Here is a 16,816-nt window from a genome sequence, read left to right as displayed (position 1 = left end):
AGTGTTAGGACCCCTTGGCCAAACAGGTCAACTGAGGCCAGAGAGGGGAAGGGGACTCGTCCAAGGTCACACAGTGAGCGGGAGCAGCGCCGAGTGCGGACCCCAGGAGTTCGCTTCCCCGCCTCCCTCCGACCCTGGGTCCCGATCACAGCCAAACACCTGAGCGGACCCCAACAGCTGGCTGCAGGATCTGCGGGTCTGGCCGCACCTCCACCCATGGATGGAGGGGCGAGGCCACCCAACGGCCGGAGGATGCCCGGGAGGCAGAGCAGAGGATGCTCCCGCGGGGAGTGCCGAGCCAGCGGCGGCGCCAGCGCGGCCTCCGCGAAGGTCCCGGGCGGCGGCGGGACCGCCCAGCCCCGCGGCTCCGGGCTCCTCCCCGGCTCACCTGCGGCGGCAGCCGAGAGCGGGCGGTAGCGGCGGCGGCGGCGGAGGCGGCAAACCCCGGGCTCAGCCATTCCCTACTGCCCCGGATGGGGAGAGACGGCGGCCGCTCACTTCCTTGGCAACTCGGCTCCGCGACCTACTTCCTTAGCAACCACTGTCAATTTCAATAACTTTATTGGGATTCGGACGGCGGACAGGGAGAGCCTGCCGGGCCGGGCGGGGCGGGGCGGCGCGGGGACAGGTAGGTGCCCAACACGCTAGGTCTGTCACCCAACTAAGGAATGTTGAGAAGAGAGCAATGTGACCTGACTCCACCCGCTGGTATCTGGTGCCTCAGTTTCCCCATCTTAAAAATGGAACGCATTGCCTTGGTCCCTCCGCACGATTTCAGCCACCGGTTGACCTTTCCTAAAGAGCATTCACATCAGTTACCTGACTTGCATCTCAAGCTGCTATTGAGATCCCATTTAGGGTCCACCTGGTCAGTCAAGCCAAAAATTTAGGAATCATTCTTTTCCCTTCCCTCTCCTTCACCCCCACATCCAGTCAGTCAGCATATCGTCAGCATATCCCTTAGTCTAATTCTCAAATATTGCTCCTGTCTATCCATCTTTCTCCATCTTCAGTGCCACCACACCAGGCCAGACCCAGCTCCCCTCATCTCTAGACTACCTGCAATATCAACCAATTCTAATGGCCTTGGTCAAGTCACTTTCCCTCTCTGAGCCTCAGTTTTTCATCCACAAATTTGGCATGACTCCTGCTGGATGATCTCACAATTCTTGTGGGAAAGTTGATAATGTAGTGAAATAGAGTAAAATGTGGGAAAGAGTCATGTAGGAGAAGCATGGTGATTATACTAAAAGGGCAACTAAAGATTCCAAATGGGGTTTGGGGAGTGCGGGGTAAGGGAGCCAGGCAGATCTGGATTTAGATCTCAGCTCTGCCACTAATAGCTGTGGGGTCTTGGACAAGGCACAGCCAGTGAGTACTGGGCCCAGGGAACACAGTGTGGGTTCAAAGTTCATGAACTTGAGAGATCCAACTCTGCCATTTATCAGTTTTGACCTTTTGGCTTTTTCCAAGGAGCATCAAAAATGAAGAAATTCAAAGGCACATTTTAAAAATATATATTTTATTGATTTTTTACAGAGAGGAAGGGAGAGGACTAGAGAGTTAGAAACATCGATGAGCGAGAAACATCAATCAGCTGCCTCCCGCACACACCCCACTGGGGATGTGCCCACAACCAAGGTACATGCCCTTAACTGGAATCGAACCCGGGACCCTTCAGTCTGCAGGCCAACGCTCTATCCACTGAGCCAAACTGGTCAGGGCCAAAGGCACATTCTTTTTTAAAAATATGTTTTTATTGATTTTTATGGAGAGAGGAAGGGAGAGAGAAACATCAATGAGAGAAACATGAGAGAGAGAAACATCGATCTGCTGCCTCTTGCACGGCCCCTACTGAGGATCAACCTGAAACCCCATCCTGTGCTGGGAATCGAACCATTGGTGCACTAGATGACACTCAGCACGCCCAACCAACTGAAGCACACTGGCCAGGGCAAAGGCACATTCTTGACCAGTAGGAAAGTATGATTAGAGAATGAAAAGAGAGAGAGAGCACATGGATTTAGGAAGGAGACAGACATTCTACCGGTATAAGGTGGTGGTCTAGGGTAAGTAGACCAAGGAGAATTGAAAGTCACAGAAAGGACATTCATAGAGTACCTACAATGAGTTAAGCACATCGATCCTTACAAGCACTGATTATGCAGGTACTATTATCATCCCCATCCTATAGATGGGAAAACTGGCCAAGATTATGTCTCATCATTGCATGAATCCAGAGCCCACACTCTTACCTCTGCCTCCAGTCAGGTGCCCCGGCACAGTCTCTTCACCTCTCTCAAGTCCTCTGCAAATATTGGCTGTGTCTCTAAAGCAGTAAGACACAACAAACAAACAAACAAGAGGCCTCATCTCTTCCCTATCTCTCTGGAGGCTCCCAGACTCATGAAGAGGGGACACAAACTCACAACTCTGACTTGAGGCCTGTGGATGCATGTTCAGCACTTCAGTGACCGGCAAACTGAAAATTCTTGGTTATCCCTGTCCCTGTCCACAACTCCGATAGCCCCCCATCACCCAGAGGAGTAGGCTAGAGGCTCCTCCTGCCAACATGGGCCCACCTCCTTGTTGGCTGTACAGTATTTCCCTTTTCTCTCTGGCCGGGCTCCATGAGCTTGCCAGCCTCTCTGTGCCTTTGTTCCAGGGGTCTCCCCGCCGGGGATGCTCTCTCCCCTGCACCCCTCTCTCCTCACAAGCACGACATATCTGTGTTCATATCTGCTCATTACTCCCTACTCAAAAGCAGGATCCTGCAGACTTCCTTTGTCAGCTGTTTTGTCTCAGCCCTGAACTAAGGAAAATGCTGTGTGTTCTGGCACCTAAGTGGACAAGGTGACCTGTACTTCTATCAATTAAAAACAAGGTCCCCCAAACCACTATTATCAAAAGTTATCTTCGTAGCTCTGGCCAGTGTGACTCAGTTGGTTGGAGCATTGCCCTGTACACCAGTAGGTGGCAGGTTTGATTCCCCGTCAGAGCACATACCCAGGATGCAGATTCTATCCCCAGTTGGGGTGCATGCGGGAAGCAACTGATCGTTGTTTCTCTCTCTCTCTCTCTCTCTCTCTCTCTCTCTCTCTCTCTCTCTCTCCCTCTCTCTCCTTTCCTCTCGCTCTAAAATACAAAATAAAATAAAAGTTACCTTTGTAGGCAAGGCTGGAATCAGTGTATGGAAGCCCTCATGATAGATTTTATTTTATTTATTGCATTTATTTAGCACTGCATATTTATTGATAAACATTAGTCCATTATTTATTTATTTATTATTCATAAATTATTCCTTTATTTATAGCACTGTATTTATTGGTACATCCTATGTGCCAGGCACTGTGGTAAGTGCTTGACAACCTACCTTACCTATCACATAGCTACCTCTTTAAGAGATAAAAACTATTATTATCCCCATTTCACAGAGGAGAACTGAGGCTCTAAACAATTACTCAATGAGTAAGTAGCAGAGCCAGAGTCAAAGTCTGTTCTAACTCAACTTCAAAGCCCGTGACTTTAGCGTCTTCTGAGCTCACAAACTGGTGGACCATGAGCAGCATCTACTGGCAGTTGTGTTCTATTTGGCCTTCTATGTTTATCAAAAAAGAGAATTAATTGCCAACATTTAAAAAAAGCAAGACCCTAGCCAGCATGGCTCAGTAGTTGAGTGTCAACCTATGAACCAGGAGGCCACAGTTCCATTCCTGGTCAGGGCACATGCCCAGGTTGCAGGCTCAGTCCCCGGTGTGGGGCATGTAGAACGTAGCTGATCAATGATTCTCATCATTGATGTTTCTCTCTCTCTCTCTCTCCCTCTCCCTTCCTCTCTGAAATCAATAAAAATATATATTTTAAAAATAAAAAAGCAGGAAATTTCCCATATAAATTGGGATTTCCAGCCTCTTCTAAGATATTCAAAGACTTGGCCACCTGGGTTCCCACATGGCAATAATTGCCTGGAAGGAGAGCAGTTGCCCCTGTTAAACTGGATGTGAGTTCACTTTGCCATATGCTCCCCAGCTCCACACCAACCTGGTTCATTCATTTTCCATGCCTCCCTGACCCTTGGAAGCATTTGAGTTTACGATTCCTGGGTCCATCCATACTTTCTAATAGTTGGAATTGCCTTGCAATGCAGTGAGCTCATCACTGGATGTGTGCAGACTGAGGCTAGCTGGACACTTGGTAGGGTGTTGGAAGGGGATTTCAAGAGGCAGTTGGGGAGCTGGATCAGATGGCACATATAATCCCTTCCAGCCCTGCAGTGACAAACATTTACTTAAGACTTTGCAGTATATATTGTTAAGAATTAACTTCCCCTCTGGTCTCAACTTACTACTTCAGCCTTTCCTTCCCCTTCCCCTTGGTTTCTAGCATCTATTTATATGTATTTTAGTCACATGGTTATGCTGTATAAATTCTTATAAGCTTCCTCAAATCCTTTTTGGAACAAGGCATGAGGAACAAATAAATCCATACATAAATGTTTACATAAAGGGCTTGGTTCCAGGTAAAGAAAAGAAATAAAAGAGAATTCTAAGTTGTAACTGCCAAGTTATCTCAGTGTCCCTGAGATGCTCGGGCTCAAGGAGATAAAGAGCAGAAGGACCTCAGAGTCTGGGAGGCAGCAGCTGTGAGCATGTGCCTAGCTGCTCCCAATCTACTGTCTCAGGAAAGGCAGCTCAAAGTTTTATTTAAAATCGATTTTAAAATCATATAACTAACTGTGCAGTTGCTTTTTCATTTTTATTTATTTATTAAATATATTTTTATTAATCTCAGAGAGGAAGGGAGAGAGATAGAAACATCAATGATGAGAATCATTGATCGGCTGCCTCCTGCACGCCCCTTTCTGGGGACCAAGTCTGTAACCCGGGCAAGTGCCCTTGACCGGATTCGGAACCTGGGACCCTTCAGTCCGAGCCAAACCAGCTAGGGCGGCAGTTTCTTTTCTAATGGCCACAGACTCCTTGACACACTTCCTAGGGAGGGAGAATTGATGTCCTCTTTCCTTAAGTTTGAGTAGGCTGGTAGTAGATTTAACCGATAGAACATGGCAGACGTGATGCTATGTGACTTCCGATATTGGGTCATAAAAACCATGCAGCTTTACCTGGTTCTCCTGGAATATCCTCTCTCCAGATGCTTCCTCCCCGGACACTTCCTCTTGGAATACAGCTTCCATGCTGTAAGGAAGACCAAGCCACACTGAGAGTCAGGTGTTCCCGTCAATGGCCCTCTCTGAGCCCAGGTGCCACGAATATAGTCACCTAAGCTATTTCCGTCTCCCAGTTTAGGTCCCAGACATCATGGAGCAAAGACAAATCAGTTCTACCATGTCCTGTCCAAATTCCCAGCTCATCAAATCTGTGAGCACAATAAAAAAAAATTGTTGTTTTACACTACTAAGTTTGGCGTGGTTTGCTATCAAGCACCTGAAAATTAGAACAGTGACCCAATGATTCAAACCATAAAGAAAATATAGTGTAAAAGTGGTTAGTTTCTTTTCACAACATTTCATTCCATTTCCCTCCCCAGAGGTAACAGCTTTAATTTTATCCTTTTAGACCTTTTTCTATACATTTACATCTGTATGTATAATAGAAATAAATGTTTTGTGGTTCTTTTTTTTATTAAAGTGAGTTTCTAGAAAAAGGTATTAATAACTTTTTGCTATTAAGAATATATCTCTGTGATCTCTTTAAATTTACAAAATAACTTGTATTGGTAATCCATGATGTGGTAGCCAGCTTCCAAGATGACCCTCAATGACCCCCACTGCATTCAAATCCTTGTATAGGCCTCTCTCACACTAAATCAGCAATGGCTTATGTGACTGAAAGGGCTCCTGAACCCAATTTCAAGTTGTGTGTGTGTACGTGGCGGGGGGGGGGGGGGGGGGGGGCTCTTTTACGCCAACAAGCAATTCTCAAATATCAGGAGGTGTCCAAAAATTCAACTCAATTCGGACACTATCTATGCGGAGATAGATTCCACAGGTAAAGGACCCAGTCCCACAAAATCGCCCTCCACTTCAGATTAGCTACTAACGGGAGGCTCCAATGACCCTCTCCTTAGGTTCAATTAATTTGCTAGGACCGTTCACAGAACTCAGGAAAACCTGTTTGCTCATTAGATTACCGATTTATTACCAAGGATATTAAAGGGCATGAGTCAACAGCCAGATGGACTGGGGTCCCAAATAAAGGAGCTCTTGTCCCCATGGAGCTTGGGGCCCTGCAAGGTGGCACATGAAGCCATTCTGGTTCCCAAACTAGAAGGGCTCTGAACTCCTTCCGTTTGGGTTCATTGTGGAGGCTTCATTACACAGGCATGATTGATGAACTCACTGACCATTGGTGATTGGTTCAACCTCTCACCTTTTCTCCCCTCTGTGGAATCAGGGGTGGGACCAAAAGTTCCAAACCTCTACTGACCATTGGTTCCCCTGGCAACAAGGCCCCATCCTAAGGCACTTTCCAAAAATCATCTTTCATTAATATGAACATGGAAGGGGGCTTGTTATGAATATCAAGACACCTGTTTCACCTTTAAGGCTCTGAAGGGATTTCAGGAACTGAGGACAAGAGACCAAATATTATATCAAAAGATGATACCATTGCCTGAGTGTCCACCCATGCATCAAGAGGTCACTGGTTCGATTCTGGGTCAGGGCACATGCCAGGGTTGCGGGCTTGATCCCCAGTAGGGGCATGCAGGAGGCAACCAATTGATGTTTCTCTCCCATCAATGTTTCTATCTCTCCCTCCCTATTCCCTTCCTCTCTCTCTAAAAATCAATGAAAACATATTTTTTAAAAAGATGTTCCCATTGCTCTTATCCCTCAGGAAGTTTCAGAGATTTGGGGAACTCTGAGCCAGGAACTGTAGATGAAGACCCAATATACCTGAAAAATATTTTTTGATTATCTGAATGACCAAGTTTACATATTTTTGTAAATCACAATATCTCAGTGACCAATAGAATATGGCAGAAATGTTGGTTTGCCACTTTTGAGATTATGTTATAAAAGGTACTGGAGCCCTGCCGGTGTGGCTCAATGGTTGAGTGTCGACCTATGAACCAGGAGGTCATGGTTCGATTCCTGGTCAGGGCACATGCACAGGTTGCAAGCCAATCCCCAGTGGGGGGCGTGCAGGAGGCAGCTAATAGATGATTCTCTCATCATTGATGTTTCTATTTCTCTCTCCCTCTCCCTTCCTCTCTGAAATCAACAAAAAAATATGTATTTTTAAAAAATACACTGGAGGCTTACTGGATAGAGCATTGGCCTACAGACTGAAGGATCCTGGGTTCGATTCTGGTCAAGGGCACATACCTTGGCTGCAGGCTTGATCCCCGGGCCAGGTCAGCCCGTGCAGGAGGCAACCAATCGATGTGTCTCTTTCACACCCATATTTCTCTCTCTGTGTCTCTCTCCCTCCCTTCCATTCTCTCTTAAAATCAATGGGAAAATATCCTTGGGTAAGAATTAACAACAACAAAAAAGGCACGAGAGCTTCCATCTTGGCCTCTTGCTCTCTCACTTGGATCCCTTGTTATGGGGAAATAGCTGCCATATCAAGAGCTGCCCTGCGGAGATGCCTGTGTGGGGAATAATTGAAGCCTCCTGCCAACAGCCATATAAATGAGTCATCTTGAAAGCAGACCCTCCAGCCCCAGTCAAGCCTTCAGATGACTGCAGCCCTGGCAAACATTGTAACTGTACCCTCACGAAAGACTCTGAGCCTGCATTACCCAGCTAAGCTGATTCCAGATTCATGACGCTCAGAAACTGCATGAGGTAATAAATGTTTGTTGTTTTCACCTTCTGAGTTTTGGGGTCATTTATTCAAATACACATGATTTGAAATGAAAAAACAAATTTTTAAAAGAATACAGCAAAAGCAATAACTACAACAACAAAAAGCAAAGAAGAATATAGCAAAAGCTCTTTGTCACTCTTACCTCTAAACATGTGGTCCCCCAGCCTCTACCACCTCCCCACCTGATTTACAAAAGCCCTTGGGAAATGTTAGATTGACTATCCGGGGTACAAAAGCAGCCAAGCCCTTGGCCCTCTCCTAGATCATCAGACCCAAGATGGCTGCAGCAGTAAGGCGTGCCCTTTCAGCAGCTGTAAAACTGCCCGTCTCTCTCCTCAGGACCTGGGCCACTGGCCTTTTTTAACCTAGATGCTACCTTTCCTTGCCAAAGCCTCAGTCACCCACAAGCATCCCCACATCCTGTCACCGGTCTGGGGGTGGGGGCTTCCCCTCCTCACACACTAGTGGAAAACATTACCTGGCCTTTTTGTTTGGCCCATAGAAATCAGAAACCAACTACTCGCCTCTGAACACCTAGTCCCAGCCTAGTTCCTGGCCTTCCCTCCCATAGTACTCACCCTCCATCCTGCCCAGCCCTGCACCCATCACCCCAGCCTTCCCAATCTGCTCTGATACCCCTCCAAGACAATGCTCATGCTACCCCTGTGCCCTGAATGCGGTCACTTTAGAAAGCACACCTTTTTTTTTTTTTAATTTAAATTCTTTATTGTTTAAAGTATTACATATGTCTCCTTTTTCCCCCATTGACCTCTCCCCAGCCGCTCCCACCCCCCAGCACATGCCCTCACCCCCCTGGTGTCTGTGTCCATTGGTTAGGCTTATATGCATGCATACAAGTCCTTTGGTTGATCTCTCCCCCTTACCCCACCCTCCCCTACCTTCCCTCTGAGGTTTGATGGTCTGATCGAGGCTTCCCTGTCTCTGGATCTGTTTTTGTTCACCAGTTTATGTTGTTCACCCATTCGTTTTCTTTTGTCCATTCTCTTGTGTCCCAGTCCCCAGGCTATCCCATGGCAGAGGTGGTGACAAGTGCCCACAGGAGCCTGAAATTATGAGGAAAGGGAACCTTCCTCTCTCACTGGAGGAGCTGTGGGATGGACCCTGATGCTTTGGCCCTGATGTGGTTGCAGTTGTGAGATGCACATCAGAGTCAGGCAAATAAAGCCCCCGGGAACTGGAAAGTCCCAGGGAAATCTCGGTGAGGGGGAGTTTGGGAAAGCGACCCCACAAAGTTATTTACGGACTCCTGGGCTCAGCCCCGAGCAGCATATGAGTAGATGGACCCTAAACAGCTCACCAGTCTCACAGAAATGAATAAGGAGGTAGGCCACTGTGAGATTCCGGGCTGACCCCTGGGTGACATGCACATGGGGCCGACACACGTGGCATCCCAGAGGATTTGAAAACAGGATTGACATTGGAACCACAACCGCAGCAGGCACCCGGAGTTTGCAACCTGACCCCACTTTGCCAATGGCCTGCTAAGAGAAAAACATCAGTATTTCTCCACAGATTTAAATGAGACCCGAGCTCTTACCATAATATTAAAAATGTCCAGGACAAATTACTTACAGCACAAAGAAGCAGGAAAATCTCAGCTTCTGCCAAAACCAGTTTGGCTCAGTGGATAGAGCGTCGGTCTGTGGACTGAAGGGTTCCAGGTTCGATTCTGGTCAAGGGCATGTACCTTGGTTGCGGGCACATCCCCGGTGGTTGCACAACAATGTGAATGTACTTAGTGTATTTAGTACACTTAAAATTGTTTTAAATGGTAGATTTTATGCTATTATGTTTTACCACAATTTAAAAAAATACTCCAAGTAAGAATGAAGAACCTGATCTTTCTTCAGCTTCTTCAAAAATAGAAAATATACATTACCAAATGGAAATTTTAGAAGAGAAAAATACAATAATTGAAATTTTAAAAAACCTGAATGGAGGGGCTAAACATTAAAATGGAACTGTCACAGGAAAGAATCTGTGAACTTGAAGAAAGATACATAGAAATTACCCAATCTGAATAACAGAGGGAAATCTATACTAATAAAAGGGTAATATACTAATTAGACCGGGAGACCTTCCGGACGTCCTTCTGGACAAAGCCATGGTGGCAGGACCAAGGCAGAGGTGGTTAGGGGTGAGCAGGCCAAGAGGGGAGGGCAGTTGGGGGTGATCAGGCTGGCGGTGGGGGGCAGTTGGGGGCAAGCAGACTGGCAGCGGGGGGCAGTTGGGGGCTATCAGGCCAGCAACGGGGGAGAGTTGGGGGCGAGAAGGCCGGCGGGGGAGGCAGTTGGGTGCAAGCAGGCCGGCAGGCAGAGTGGTTAGGGGTGATCAGGCAGGCAGGCAGGTGAGCGGTTAGGAGCCAGCGGTCCCAGATTGCAAGAGGGATGTCCAACTGCCAATTTAGGCCCGATCTCACAAGCAGTCGGACATCCCCTGAGGGGTCCCAGATTGGAGAGCGTGCAGGCCGGGCTGAGGGACACCCCCCGCCCCCGTGCACGAATTTCATGCACCGGGCCACTAGTATAAAATAAAATAAAATAAAATAAAATAAGCAGGGTATAAGGGACCTGTGGCACAATATCAAAAGATCTGACATATATATCATCAGAGTAGCAGAAATTACAAGAGAAAGAATGCAGTGCACAAATGTTTACAGCAGCTCTATTCATAATTCCCCCAAAGAGACTAACCCCTTCAATGGGTAAACCCATAAACAAACTATGTATATCCACACAGGATTTTAAAAGGAATGGACTAGCCCTGGCTAGCATGGCTCTGTGGTTAGAGTGTTGGTCTGCACACTGGAGAGTCTCAGGTTTGATTCCAGGTCAAGGGCAGGTACCTGGGTTGTGGGTTTGTTCCCCAGCCCTGGTCAGTCAGGATGCTCGCAGGAGGCAACTGATGGACTTGTCTCTCTCACATCAATGTTTCTCTCTCATTCTCCCCCTCTCCCTTCCCTTACACTCTCTCTAAAAAAAATCAATAGAAAAATATCCTCAATCCTTGGGTGAGGATTTAAAAAAAAAGAAAAAGAAAAGAAATGGACTATTGATACCTGCAACCACCTAGAGGAGTCTCAGTGACATTATTCTGCGTGAAAAAAAGCCTATTTCAAAAGGTGACGCACTCTATGATTCCATGACATTCTCAAAAAGACAAAACTATAGTGACAGATTGGTGGCTACCACAGGTTAAGGGTGGGAAGAGCATGTCACTACAAAGGGAAACATGAGGGCTTTTGGAGGAGTGATGAAACTGTACTGCATCCTGTTTGTGGTGGTGGTTACGCAAATCTACCCATGTTAAAATTCATACAACTACACACAAAAAAATTTACTATAAGTTAAAACAAGCAAACAATCTTTCCCCTCCTCTTCTTCTCTCCTCCTCCACCCCCCCCCCCCCCATACTACCTTTACCCTTCTCTCTCCTGAACTTCAAGGGCTCTTCTTTTGCCACTGTAACTTATTTCCTGAATCCATTTCTTCTGCCACTCACTTCTATCTCTGTGACTTTCTTTCTTTCTCTTTTGTTAATCTTCATCCAAGGATATTTTTTCCCATTGATTTTTAGGGAGAGTGGAAGAGAGAGGGAGCGACACAGAGAGAAAAACATCCACATCAGAGAGACACATCGATTAGTTGTCTCCTGCATGCGCCCTGACCAGGACTGGGGATGGAGCCTGCAACTGAGGTACATGCCCTTGATTGGAATAGAACCTGAGACCCTTCCATCTCCAGGCTGATGCTCTATCCACTGAGCCAAACTGGCTAGGGACTCTGTGACTTTTTAAATAAAATTTCTCTTCTTTAAAAAAAAAAACAACGCCTGGCCAGCGTGACTCAGTGGTTGACCATAGACCTATGAACCAGGAAGTCACAGTTTGATTCCCAGTCAGGGCACAGGCCTGGGTTGCAGGCTCTATCCCTAGTGTGGGGCGTGCAGGAGGCCGCTGATCAATGATTCTCTCTCATCATTGATGTTTCGATCTCTCTCTCCCTCTTTGAAATAAAAAACAACAACAACAAAACACCAATCCCTCCTCAACCCCCCCCCCCCCAAAAAAAACCCACCAAGCAAACAAAAAGCTTGTGGTAGTCACTCCCCAAGATGGCCCACAGTGATCCTCACCTCCTTGTACTTATGCCCTTGTGTAGTCCCCTCTCACATAGAATAAGAATGGCCTGTGTGACCAATAGAAATGGCAGAAGTGAGGGTGTATGACTCCTGAGGCTAAGTCATAAAATGTATCACAGCTTGGTCTCTTGAATCACTCACACTGGGGAAGCCAGCCATAAAGTTGAGAGGTCACCCCAAGCAATCCTGTGAGAGGAGCTAAGGCCTCTCACCAACAGCCAACCCCAACTTGCCAGCCACCTTGGAAATGGAACCTCCAGCCACAGCCAAGCCTTCAGATGAGTACAGCCCTGGCCAATAACTGACTACAACCTTGTGAGAGACCAGAACTGCTCAGGCAAGCTGCTCCCAAATTCCTGACCCACACAGAAGCTCTGAGAAATACGCGGCTATTCTTGCTATAAGAAACTACATTTTGGGGTTACTTGTTATGCAGCGATAGATAACTAAAATACCAAGATACAGATAGTATAAAATAGATAATATAAAACCTAAGTCAGATCATGTCACTCCCCTGCTCAAGACCTCCCCATGGCTTCTCACATCAATCTCATAAATGCCAGAGGCAAGGCCCGCTCTGATCTGGCTCCTGCTCCCTCTCATACTTCCCCCACTTCCCCTCCTCCCTGCCCCTCAAATACGATAGGCTAACTTCCACTCCAGCCCTTCTGTGCTTGCTGTTCCTTCTGCCTGGAATGCTCTTCCCCAGATATCCACCCAGCTTACTCACTCACCTCCTGCAGGCCTCTGCGCAAATGTCACCTGGACACAGAGGCCTTCTCTGACCACTCCAGTCAATCTCTTTCATAGCCTTTTTGCTTTTTAACCCTCACCTGAGGATATGTTTTATTGATTTTAGAGAGAGAGGAAAGGAGAGGAAGAGAGAGAGAAAAACATTGATCGGTTGTCTCCCACATGCTCCCCAACCAGGCCAGGGGATTAAGCCCACAACCTAGGTCTGTGCCCTGACAGGGAATCAAACCCTCGACCTTTTGGTGTATGGGACAACACTCCGACCAGTCAAGCCATCCCGGCCAGGGCCCGTGGGCATTCTTATAAGCCAAGCAATGGGTTAGGTGCTGGAACAGGGAGATATATCAGACATGGTCCTTGTTCCCGGGAAGCTCTGATCTAGTTGGGGAAACCAAGAAGCAAATGTCTTCTGATTAGTGACGTGAGAGGCAACACAGCATGGGGCTGAGAACACTGACACTTGTCCTATACTTTCAGGGTTCCAGCCACTCATAAGCTGTGTGACCTTGAGTTAGTTGCTTCACCTTTCTGTGCCTCAGAGCCCTTATCTATAAGATGGAGTTAATAAGAAGGCAAACTCATAGGGTTATACTGGGACTTCATTGAGTTAGCTTATGTAAAGTGCCGTGAACAGTCTTGGCACATGGGAAACAATACATGTTGGTTATTATTGCAATTTCAAGACGCTGCAGGAGCTCAGAAGAGGAAATTTTTAGAATAAGATCTTGAAACATTAATGAGGAAAGTCTTCACTATAGCATGGAGCTGTTAAGAGTAGAATATGAATAGTTTCTCTTTTACAGTAATTTCAATACTTGGCCCTCCCTTTGGATAGTCCCATGGTCTTGTTCTGTGGGTCTTCAGGGCCTGGCATAACAATAAGGCTGAGTGAGGGTCTCCCCAACTTAATCTTCATAATTCACACGCCATTATTTACTTATCATTGTTCTCTAAATCGACTCACTTTTTGTAACCTAAACTAAGAGGAAACTCTAAACCACATCTGTAAATGAAAATATGCAAATACAAAAGTATCCAAAAATAAGTATAATGAAAGCAAAACTGATGTTTGACGCTGAGGTCTGCTCTCCTTAATGACATGCTGACACAGAACCGAGACTTTCTCTTTGGAATTGTTAGTAGGACTGAGGACACTGGAAAGCTCATTCTCTTCTCCTGCGAGTGCCCTGTACCTCTTGGATGCTGTTAGAGAAGGAAAACAGCTCCCATATTGGAGAGAATGAAGGTATGCCACCAAACTTTTTTGAAAAAATTCTTTATTATTTAAAGTATTACATATGTCTCCTTTTCCCCCCATTGAGCTCTCCCTGGCCACTCCAAATCTTTTTTAAGAGGGGAGGATTTTTAGACTGGGGTGGGGTCTCCTCCCAGGCTTTCCCTCTGCCACCCTTGGGTGGGCACTGTTCCCCACTTCTGCTGAGTCACTGAATGTGGGGAAAGAGGTGGTTTCTGGAAAATGCCTTTTGTCCCTTCCCTTCCCACTGTTTACTTGGTTGGGCTTGGCATCCTAGGCTGATGCTCAATAAAGGATTAGATGTAAAAACAAATCAAACCTGCTTGCCCTTAAACAATGTTATTTCAAGGGAAAGATCCCAACCCTGAAATAAGCCAGGTTTCAAGTAAGAATCTGAATTAACTCTGACAATATAATCCATATTACATGATTTGCCTTTAGGCTGTGGGGTTTTTCCTATCAAGTCCTCTAAGGAGAGAGAAAAAATGGAGAAGAGAAGGGATCTTTATTTCTGGGCCTGGGAATGCTTTTTTATTATTACTCTCTAAGCTTTTTTGAAGTGCACAGAACATGGAAATGAGATCTCAGCTCTTTCTTTTCCCCTCTATCCTGTCCTTCCTTTCTTATTCCCTTACTCTCCACCCTCTTCCATATTTTCGGAGGATCTGTGATGTATCAGGACAGTGTCTCCCAGGCTTGGTTCCTGTGAAAACCATTTCTGTTTAATCCACAATCTGTCTCTATTGGAAGTTACTTAATTTTTTAAAAATGTAATTCCCATTGTTTTGCTTATAAAAATGTGGACCCATTCCTAAAACAATAAAATCAATTAAATCAAGGGTTTGACTATCTGGTTGTATACTTCCCCCAATGCACAATAATCAGTCCATGTTGCACTGTGGGACACCTCCTAAAGCTCTCCCATTGATCACATGTGATGGAAAGCTTCAGGGCTTGGGGCAGAGTAGGCCTTCCATCGGTGCTTTCTGGTTAACCCACAGTCTTCCGACCAGTATTGCTCAAGCTTTAGCTCCTGGAGAGCTTAAGATTCCTAGAAAGCTTCAGATTTCCAGAGCTTCTGATTCAGCAGGGCTGGGGGAGTAGGGTGGCTGGGAGTCTGCATTTCTTTTCTTTTCTTTCTTTCCTTTTTTTTTTTTTTTTTTTTAAGATTCTAGTATACATTTATTTTTCATAATAGACAAACTGGAATCAGAAACTTTGAGTAACTTGAGAAGACAAAGAGTTATTGAGAAGTGACCACAGGAAATTGAATCCAGACCCTTATAAATTTGAAATCCAATGTTAACCTCTTAAAAATATCTAGTTATATTATTCATCACAGCAAAGTACCACTTCTATGGGAATTTGGTCTTGGGAATCTGCATTTCTAACAAGCTGTCCAGGTGATGTCCATATTGCTAGTCCGAGTACAGCTGAAGTAGGTCTCAGGCCACTGGGCATCAACCCACCCAGATTCTGATTGTTCAGGTGTGGGTGAGTCCCTGGAATCTGCCTTATTAACCAGAGTTCCAAGGAACCTCTGGAGACCACCTTTGAGAAACACTGGGACCACCATTAGCACCTGGAATTCAGAGGTTAGGTAGAGAGGTGAGTGACCTGCCTCAAGGTCACTCTGCAAGTCAGGGACAACTCCTTCTCTCTTGGGTATTAAGCCTCAGCACATCCTGGACTTCCCTTTCTCTCCCACCCCGCATTCAGTGTGTCAGGGAACCCCACTGGCTCTTCCTTCAAAACATAGATTTCCTTTAAAATCTGGACTTGGGGCTGAGACTGTAAATGAAACAAGACTGTAAAATGTTTAGAATTGTTGAAAATGGGAGTTCATTTTATTTTTTAATTACTTTATTGATTAAGGTATCACATATTTGTCATCAAACCCTCCCTAGGAGTTCATTTTATAACCTATGATTTATATTTGATTTTTTCCATAATGAAAGTTTTTATATTTAAACCTATGAGCTAACAAAACCACGTCTGGGAATTTATCTTTTTAAAAAATATATATTTTTATTGATTTCGGAGAGGAAGGAAGAGGGAGAGAGAGAGAGAAACATCAATGATGAGCTTGGCTGGCGTGGCTCAGTGGTTTAGCGTAGATCTATGAACCAGGAAGTCGTGGTTCGATTCCCGGTCAGGGCACAATATACTTCTTTATTGTCTTCTTACTAGAATGAAAATTCCTTGAGAACAAAGACTCTATGTCTGATTCTCTGCTGAATCCCTAGAACCTAGCACAGAGCCTGGCATATAGTAGTTGATCAATAAATACCTGTTACTAAAAGGATGTTGAATAACCACCCAAGGGAAGTATAAGCTTCCTGTGGCTTTCTGTTTCTCGGGTGATCTCCCCCAAACCCCCTGGCATGGCCAACCCATGGCAGAAGCTCAAATGGGAGTCAAGTGCATCCTATGAACCGGGGGCAGCCGAGCATGTGGTTACCAGGACTGGCTTTGGGAGGTCAAATCCTGGCTTACAGCCACCACCTGTGTGGCCTTGGGAAAATTATGAGCATTTTCTGAGCATTCATTTTCCTTGTGCAGGAAGAGGATAATAACAGTTCCTACTTCCCAGGGCTGGTGTGGGGACTAAATCAGAGACTGCCCATAAATCACTTAACAAGCACAGTGCCTGGCACAGAGTAGGCGTGCGGCAAGAGGCAGTCAAATGAACGAACAGCCACAGATGAGCCTTTGTCTCTTTCACATTTACAATGTGCTCTGATTTGAGCCCTTTATCTGATTTAAGCCCTTCAACAACTCCATCAGTTTTATCACCATTTTATAGCTGAGA

The 16,816-nt window shown here is 45.9% G+C and overlaps 1 protein-coding gene across 1 annotated transcript in view; it reads right to left on the bottom strand.

Moving 5' to 3' along the window:
• Positions 1-515, bottom strand: part of KIF3B (kinesin family member 3B) — a 43,773-nt gene extending 43,258 nt beyond the window's left edge. Inside the window, exon 1 of the mRNA XM_079785202.1 lies at positions 389-515. The gene's annotated coding sequence lies outside the window, so the exon portion shown is untranslated. The remainder of the gene's footprint in view (positions 1-388) is intronic.
• Positions 516-16,816: the final 16,301 nt, after the last annotated feature.

The sequence above is a fragment of the Cnephaeus nilssonii genome (genome assembly GCF_951640355.1).
Source record: "Cnephaeus nilssonii genome assembly, chromosome: 11".
Lineage (NCBI taxonomy): Eukaryota > Metazoa > Chordata > Mammalia > Chiroptera > Vespertilionidae > Cnephaeus > Cnephaeus nilssonii.
Note: the sequence above shows the minus strand (reverse complement) of the source record. Positions and strands in the feature narration are given on the sequence as shown.